General features: G+C 44.2%; 1 long non-coding RNA gene across 1 annotated transcript; it reads right to left on the bottom strand.

The window, feature by feature from the left end:
* Positions 1–2,623: 2,623 nt before the first annotated feature.
* Positions 2,624–7,222, bottom strand: LOC113953700. The gene is made up of 3 exons (XR_003529983.1): positions 7,177–7,222; positions 4,644–4,743; positions 2,624–2,661 (listed from the first exon to the last, which is right to left on the bottom strand). It is a non-coding gene; the product is annotated as an uncharacterized LOC113953700 (long non-coding RNA).
* Between the last annotated feature and the right edge of the window lie 671 nt (positions 7,223–7,893).

Here is a 7,893-nt window from a genome sequence, read left to right on the forward strand (position 1 = left end):
ATCTGCATAGTTGGCTACAGGAGACTTTCTCAGAGCTGTTTCGTGGGATTTTGGCATTTCTGCCTCATGAGAGGGATTCTTCATGGTTTCTCATTTGAGAGATCTGGGCTACGTTTAAATTCTGCTATAAGATACACAGAAGCGAACTCCAAAGGGTGAGGTGTGAACATGTACCTCGGGGTAGAAATTGCTTCTTTTGGTAAAAACAAAAAAAAAATTACACAGGTTGTGTGTGAACTCCCAGACTCGGAAATGCCTTTGAGCATCTTGGACCAGGGACACAACCAAGCTGTGTCCTCGTTCTGTACCTGGGCAAAAGCTGCCTACAAATGATTCCTGCACCCTTCTACACCCCAGAAATCCATCCAGAAATGGGGTCTAGGCAGAACCCACTGTGTCCAGGTATCTGGTGTGAATAATCAGTGACTATATCTGAGTCATATCATACAGTTTGTCCACTACTGCCCATAAAGAGGACTGGGAACACTCCGTTCCACTTCTTTTTTTTTGTTATTCTTGAGATTAGCTTGGTTGGTTAGAGCATGGTGCTAATAACACCAAGGTTGTGGGTTCGATACTTGTATGAGCCATTCCCTTAAGAGTTGGACACTATGATCCTTGTGGGTCCCTTCTAACTCAGAATATTCTGTGATTTAATGCTAACTCAATCTATAGGACACCTATATTCTAGGGTAACCACTTGTGAATGTAAATGTGATCCTCAAAGCCTTCAAAAGTTAGAGCTCCACTTTTCTGCCACTTGTACATTTGTTGAATTTATTTTCTGGCTGAATTACCAGTCATTAATAATGATAATAGCACCTTGTATATAGCATGCTTCAACAATACGTCTCAGAATGTTTCACAAAGTGACACACATCCCTTTTATTTCCGTATGCCCCTGGAATTTCCATATTCCTAATTTTGCTCGTTGCTTTACACAGTCCGATACAATTCAGGATGAAAAGGCGACAAAAGAGGCCTTTGCCTGCTGCTGTTATCTAAGAGAACATCGCTGCTCTGACGCAGAGATGGAGAACCTGCAAGAAAGGGTATGTGCAATCAGGTCAGTGAAGAGAGAGCCAGCAGCTGTGTGGGCCTAACCCCACACTCATGCACAGCTGCACTGAAACCGGCCTTGTCTTTTGAGTAGGTGTAGAAAATGCTAAATTTCACCTACCTCCTTATGGCAGTGGGGGAGCCTCAAAGAGTGATTCATAGGACCTAAATAAGGCAGTAAGCAGGCAGCTGCCTGGAGCTAGGCAATAGGAACATCAAGCACAGAAACACAAATGGAATTTAGCCCCAGTTGTCTAATATAAAAGATCTGTCAGGGACCAACTCGCTGTTTGGGTGGTTCTTCTGATGGTAGTTTGTGGTTTCAGTTATTACTTTCAACAAAGGAATGAGGATAATAAAGATTTCTGAGTCTAAATTAATCTTGTAAGGCTTGTAAAAGTTATATTCTGTACCAGCTTTGTGTTAGGCACAATCCAGTGGCTTTTATTTGCCTTTATATCCTTGACTTCTGAAATATGCACAGTACATGGAGATACTGGATTCTACAAGAAACACAAGGATCAAATTCATTCTGCATTAAAATACTCTTTGTTGAATGTCAAAAGCCTGTCGGAAGAAAGTTTCTTGAAAACAGAGCACCTCAGATACAGCAGGATCAAAATTTTATTTTAAATTTAGAGTCAGACACTCACATGGCTCACTTCTAGATAAATCATGTACTTCTACCAGCTATTGTGAAACTCTGAAAACCTACGCATGCTTGTAAATAGATCACACTTAGATGGAAGGAGATCTCTAAACGCACTGTGACTCATACAGCATAGAGATACAAGGATGGATTGTACACTGCACAGCACTGGAGTCTCAGTATTTTATATTCACAGATTCTAGTATGCAGTATTACAAGGCAGCATTGATAAGAGCCCTGGGGAAGGAGGGTGGCTGTTTACCTGGAGTGTTTTGAATAGGAATAGAGATCCAATCATCATTTTACTTTCCTTCTCAGCAACTACTAATCAATTGAATAATTATTAACAGGACATTTTTAAAGCTTTGGAAGGTCTCACTTTATACAATAAGGAAGGAAAATATATGGCCATCCTCAGAAGACTATACTGCGTATGAATCTGTTCACCAGTGTAACAGAGGATAGCTTTTCTTCTTTTGATTCCTTATAGTTATGAATACTCAAAAATTAATTGCTTACAGGCTTAAAGTTAAGTGTATGCTAAGTGCTTTGCTGACTGCTGCTTTTCTTAAATGCTTTCCTCCATTCTCAGTAGAATATGTGCTCAAATACTCATCTGTCTTCCCCATGATTTTGGCATTTAATCTCACAATCTATGTCTACGTGGCTCTAGAGGGTGATGGACTGAGCAGCCCACGCATCTCCAGATTACTTGGCTGCTGTAGTGACCACTGGCCAGTCGCTTCTGTTGGCAAGTCATCATGCGGCTGTGTTTGGACATGTATTCCAACATCCCCTGGAGCATATGTGTGTTGTACCACTGATCATGTCAAAGAGAGTAGGAGCAAGGGTGGCCGGCACAGCCCTTCTCGATGGGGGTCCTGGGACTGCCGTTAAAAGACAGTGGAGATGTAGTCCAAGACACGCAGATTTTTATTCAAAGTTTGTTTGAGCTGGGAGACAGGAATTAACTGTGACCTTCTGAGCATTTTAGAGTATTGAATGAGCTCCACTTGTCAAAAACGAAGACTTAAGGACAGCACTAACATGTTTTATACATTTTTCACATTATTCCACAGTAATGAGGACTATAAACATCCTTTTTTCAGAACTGATATATGAGATTTTTGGAACGTAAATCTTTGGCAAATTTGGTAAGGGAGTTGCCTGGAGCACTGAATTTCGCCAATGAGTGTATTTGCAGGCTTGTGGACCACAACGGGACAGCATCTGCAAATGCTACAAGGGAAAACCAACGAATTTTGCACACTTCTATCCTGGGAGCCTGCTTTCAGCCCTGTCCATCGATCAGCACATGCTTGAATGCTTCCTGTAACTGGGTTCCAAAGCAACACAAACCATTTGTTCCGAGGGAGGAAAGAAACTCCTGAGACCTCTGCAGCCTGAATTTTGAGCATCAAATGCTAACATCATTAGTTGCTTCCAACCGAGTTAGCAAAGGCAGAGCAATGCAGACCTCTGTGCATGAGCAGCTCACATTGAACTCATTCAGGAATGCTGGGGCAAGTCTACTTGGAAGGCCAGTAGTGTTTACTAGGCAAGTTAGTCTCCGGCAATTATTCCCTGTGCTGTGATTCAGAACACGGTTCTTATGTTACAGATTTCGTGATCACGGCCCATGCTCAAAAGGGCTTAGAAATGCAAGGCACTGCTTACAGGCTCTGGCTCTGTGTGGGATTTTGATATGTGAAGGATGCCTATTTTCATTGGAAGAGACTTGCCAGTAACAACAGAAAAATTTTGGCCCCATTAATTTTGTTTGTGAAAAGAAAATTTTAAATCTATTCCTTGACTTGGAAAATGACTGAGAATGAGTTTGTCATTCATCTTGCCATTTGAGGAGACATATTAATGAACCCTAGTAATACATTAGTCCAATTGTCTCTTTTCTCCTATTGAAAAAAACAAAAGACATAGAAAGAGCTTAAAAAATGTTGTCTGCCCATTGAGCTGGTGCCCGCATTTCTGGAGTTATGAGGTGCATACATTATGGGCCTCGAGGCAAGCAGAATTTTGAGTGCATTTCAATGCCTTCCACTCACTTTGCCATTGAGATATTTGCTGACAACCTAAAAGGGTGGAGGCACCTCTGCAGTTCTCTCTGGGGACTCTTATGGTTTATTTTGTGTTTGTTTTGTATTCCAGGCTCACAGCTGTAATTTTCCTACTGTCCTTTTGATATTATTACTAGCTGTGAGTTAATTTCCTTACCCAAACTGGCTATGGCCTGTTTGTAGCCATCCCTTATCCTCACCACATTTCATGCCTGAAGAGGCATCCCACAGTTGGTGTCTCTGTGTCTCCTGAGTGGAAAAGGGAGAACACTCACCCAGCAACACTCACCCAGCAACCCCATTTCCCCCCTGTCACTGGTAAGTGTCGTCTCTGGCCCCCGCAGCACTGTGCAGCCCTGGGGCCATGGACGTGGGCACTAGAGGTATAACAACATCCTTGTGAGGCAGGCAGGACCACCACCAGGTGTCACAGGGAGACTGACTATAGCCACTAGTTGTGTATCAAGCAACTCATGTTTCCCTCAGGCCAGACCTACAACTCATAGCCCACTGCTGGTGCAGGGGGCTGCTGACCTCTGCCCAAGCCCATCTTGCAGGAGCAGCTCACAGAGTGAGGCCGGCTGGCAAGGAGTCTCTTGCTTTTTACATGCAAGAGACTGTGTAACTTCAAACTTTTCCCACTCTTTTCAAGCCCCAAGGTCTTACGTGAGCCCCCTGCACACCACTCATGCACCAGGGTCAGCACAAAGAGGAGCTGGGTTTGGCTCCAGCCAGGGCCACAGCTGAAGCAGCTGCACTCTGGCCTGCACCCAGCTGGCATGGAGCTGCTCCCTGAGTGTCCATAAACACAGATGCTTGCTCAAAAACAGTGTGCAGACACAGCCAGACAGCTCTCTTACCTGGACTGGTAGGAATGCCCATGATGATGTAGTTCACTAACTCAGGCTCCCGTGTTGCTTGCCATTTGGATTCTTACCACAGCATCTGAATTGCTCAAAGCTGTCACTCAGAAGATACACCAAAAAAACCAGAAATCATGAAATTAGTTTAAGTAGGAGATTTTTAACAGATCAATCAAGGCCTTCACTGTTGTTTTATTTCTCTGTCTTCTGAGACATTAGGATGTATGTGCTTCACACTCTGAGTCCTTCCTCTACTGTCCTTGTTTTTTAAAATAAAGCATAAGGTTCTCATTCAAATACTTTTCTTTGCATCTCTAAGAAAAAAAAATCGATATTTGGTGAGATTGTCAATGTTGGCAGCATTGTCTCATTTGTTGAGTTTTTCCATGACAGAGAGTAACTTTGTGACTAATTCAGAATATGGACCAATATGTAGTTTATTCACAGAATCACAGCCTGCTCACCAACAGCCCTTTATTCCAGGGGTATTTTTATATTATATAAATTCCCTTGGCTCTCATATGGATGAGGAAAACAAACCTTTTCTTCATGGGTGCACGACTTATTTGAGCAGATAAGCCACTAAGACCCATTAACATCAGGTAAAATCCTGTCATAACCCCACCAAGCCTCTCCCACCATCCTCACATCCCATTCCCAGTTGAAGAAAAGCTCTCAGCACCAGAGTTCTTCTGCACAGAACTGAGTTCTCAGAAGAGATGATATGTGATGGTATCACATCCTCTACAGAACACAGAATTCAATGCTGAATATTTGCTGTCAGCAACATTATTTTTGAACTTTCTGTGAGAGGGGAATTCTTTGAATTCCCCAGACTTTTCCAAGAGAAAGAGAAATTATTGTGGTGTAAAATTTCCATATTTTAATGGTGTCCATTTTATGTTCAGGCCCAGGACTTAGAATAATCAAGTTAGTTTCATTTCTGTTTATTGCTTATTTCTGCTCAATTTCCTCTCCTGCCTTTCCCACAGTAACTCAGTGTGGCAGGGCTCACTCCAGCTGTAGATTCTAGAAGAAAAAGATTAAATCAAGTTAAAATTTGCTTCACTAGAAATACATTCACAGTTCATACAACCCATTTATTGATCCCCTTTTCAAAAAGCTTCACCTGTGACCTAACTGAACTAGACTACAAGCTTTTGATGATTTAGATTTTCCCAGATATTGCTTACTGTCTGTTTCTAATTCATATACATGTTTCTGATCTATGACAACTGGCTGGTTTATTTTTAATATCATCGCTGCACATGAGCAATAAAGGGTGACACTTCTTCAGAAACCCACAGACTAGCAAAAAGCTTCTTCAGTTACAAAGGAAAAGAGTAGAGCCCTACCGTCAAGGAGAAACCATCAAATATTGGTGAGAAGTTTCAAAGAGAAGAAAAGAATCCTGACATTGTTCATAACCCACATCCAAATATTTTTTAGCCACTCAAAAGTTTGTTGCGCTTGCCAGCCAAGTGCTACACAGCAAATTCCAGCCCCACTGGTGCTATCAGAACTGCTCCAGCACTCTGAAGTTAACCTAAAAGTGGCTTATGTAGCTGATAGCCACCTAACGATGGCATGACTGGCTGAGAAGATGAAGGGAGAGCAGTAGATATTGTCTACCCCGACTTCAGCAAGGCTTTTGGCACCGTCTCTCATAACATCCTCTTAGGCAGGCTCAGGAAGTGTGGGTTAGATGAGCAGGAAGCGAGGTGGATGAACGGCAGAGCTCGGAGTGTTGCAATCAGCAGCACAGAGTCTGGTTGGAGGCCTGTAGCTCGTGGTGTTCCCTGGGGTCAGTACTGGGTCCAGCCTGTTCAACTGATTCACCAATGACCTGGATGAAGAAACAGAGTGTACCCTCAGCAAGTCTGCTGGTGTTACAAAACTGGGAGGAGTGGCTGATACCCCAGAGTGTTGTGCTGCTGTTCAGCAAGACCTGGACAGCTGGAGAGATGGGCAGAGCAGAACATTTTGAAGTTCAACAAAGGCAAGTGCAGAGTCTTGCACCTGGGGAGAGATAGTAGATGTGAAAGAATAACCCCATGCACCAGTACAGGCTGGGGGCTGATCTGCTGGGAAGCAGCTCTGTGGAGAAGGACTTGGGGGTCCTCGTGGACAGCAAGGTCCATGGACTGGTCCATGAACCAGCAGTGTGCCCTAGTGGCCACCCTGGGGTGATAGGAAGAGTGTGACCAGCAGGTCAAGGGGGGTGAACCTTCTTGTCTGCCCTGGTGAGGCCACAGCTGGAGTACTGTGTTCAGTTCTGAACTCTCCAGTTCAAGAAAAACAAGGAACTACTGGAGCAGGTACAGTGAAGGGCTGTGAAGACGACGAGAGGACTGGAGCAACTGTTTTGTGAGGAGAGGCTGAGGGAGCTAGGCCTGGTTAGTCTGGAGTAAAGATGACTGGGAAGGAATCTGTATTGTGTCTGGCTGAGCTGGCATTCATTTCCCCAGAGCAGCCCTCACAGTGCTCTGCAGCTAGAAGGGTGTCCATAACACACCAGTGTTTTGGCTACCTCTGAGCACAGCATGAGCACTGTAACATTCCTTCCTCAGTGAGGGCAAGATCCTGGGAGGGGACCCAAGTAGGCCAGCTGACCCAAACTGACGAAGGGGATATTCCATACCATATGACGTCAGCTGAGATGTAAAAGCTAAGGCAAGGAGCAGGAAGGCAGGCATTCATTGTCTCCAGTGGCTGCCTGCTGAGGAACCGTTACGTGTGCTGAAGCCCTGCTGCTCGGGAGTGGCCAACCATTGCTGCTCATGGGAATTAGAGAATAAGCCCTGCTATCTTTCACTTTGCTTTTGCATGTGCAAGCTTCTGCTTTGCTTTCACTTTAAATAAACGGCCTTTTTCCAACCCACAGCTTGTTTTTCCACCTTACTGTCTCCGCTGTCTGGCTGGGAAGGGAAGTGATAGAGTGGCTGAGTGGGCACCTGGCATCCAGCCAAGGTCAACTCACCACAGGATCTTATCAATGCATACAAATATTTTAAAGGTGGGTATTAAGAGAACGGGAACAGACTCTTTTCAGTGGTGCCCAGCAACAGGATAAGGGGCAATGGGCACAAACTGAAACACAGGATGTTCCATCTAAATATGAGGCAAAATGTCATTACTGCAAGGGTGATAGAGAGCTCAGGGAACAGGCTGCCCAGAGAGATTGTGGAGTTGCCTTCTCTGAAGATATTCAAAACCCATCTGGAGGCAACCCTGTGCAGCCTGCTTC

This window comes from Corapipo altera, unplaced genomic scaffold, assembly GCF_003945725.1.
Source record: "Corapipo altera isolate COAL_440 unplaced genomic scaffold, ASM394572v1 52b, whole genome shotgun sequence".
In the NCBI taxonomy this organism is placed as follows: domain Eukaryota; kingdom Metazoa; phylum Chordata; class Aves; order Passeriformes; family Pipridae; genus Corapipo; species Corapipo altera.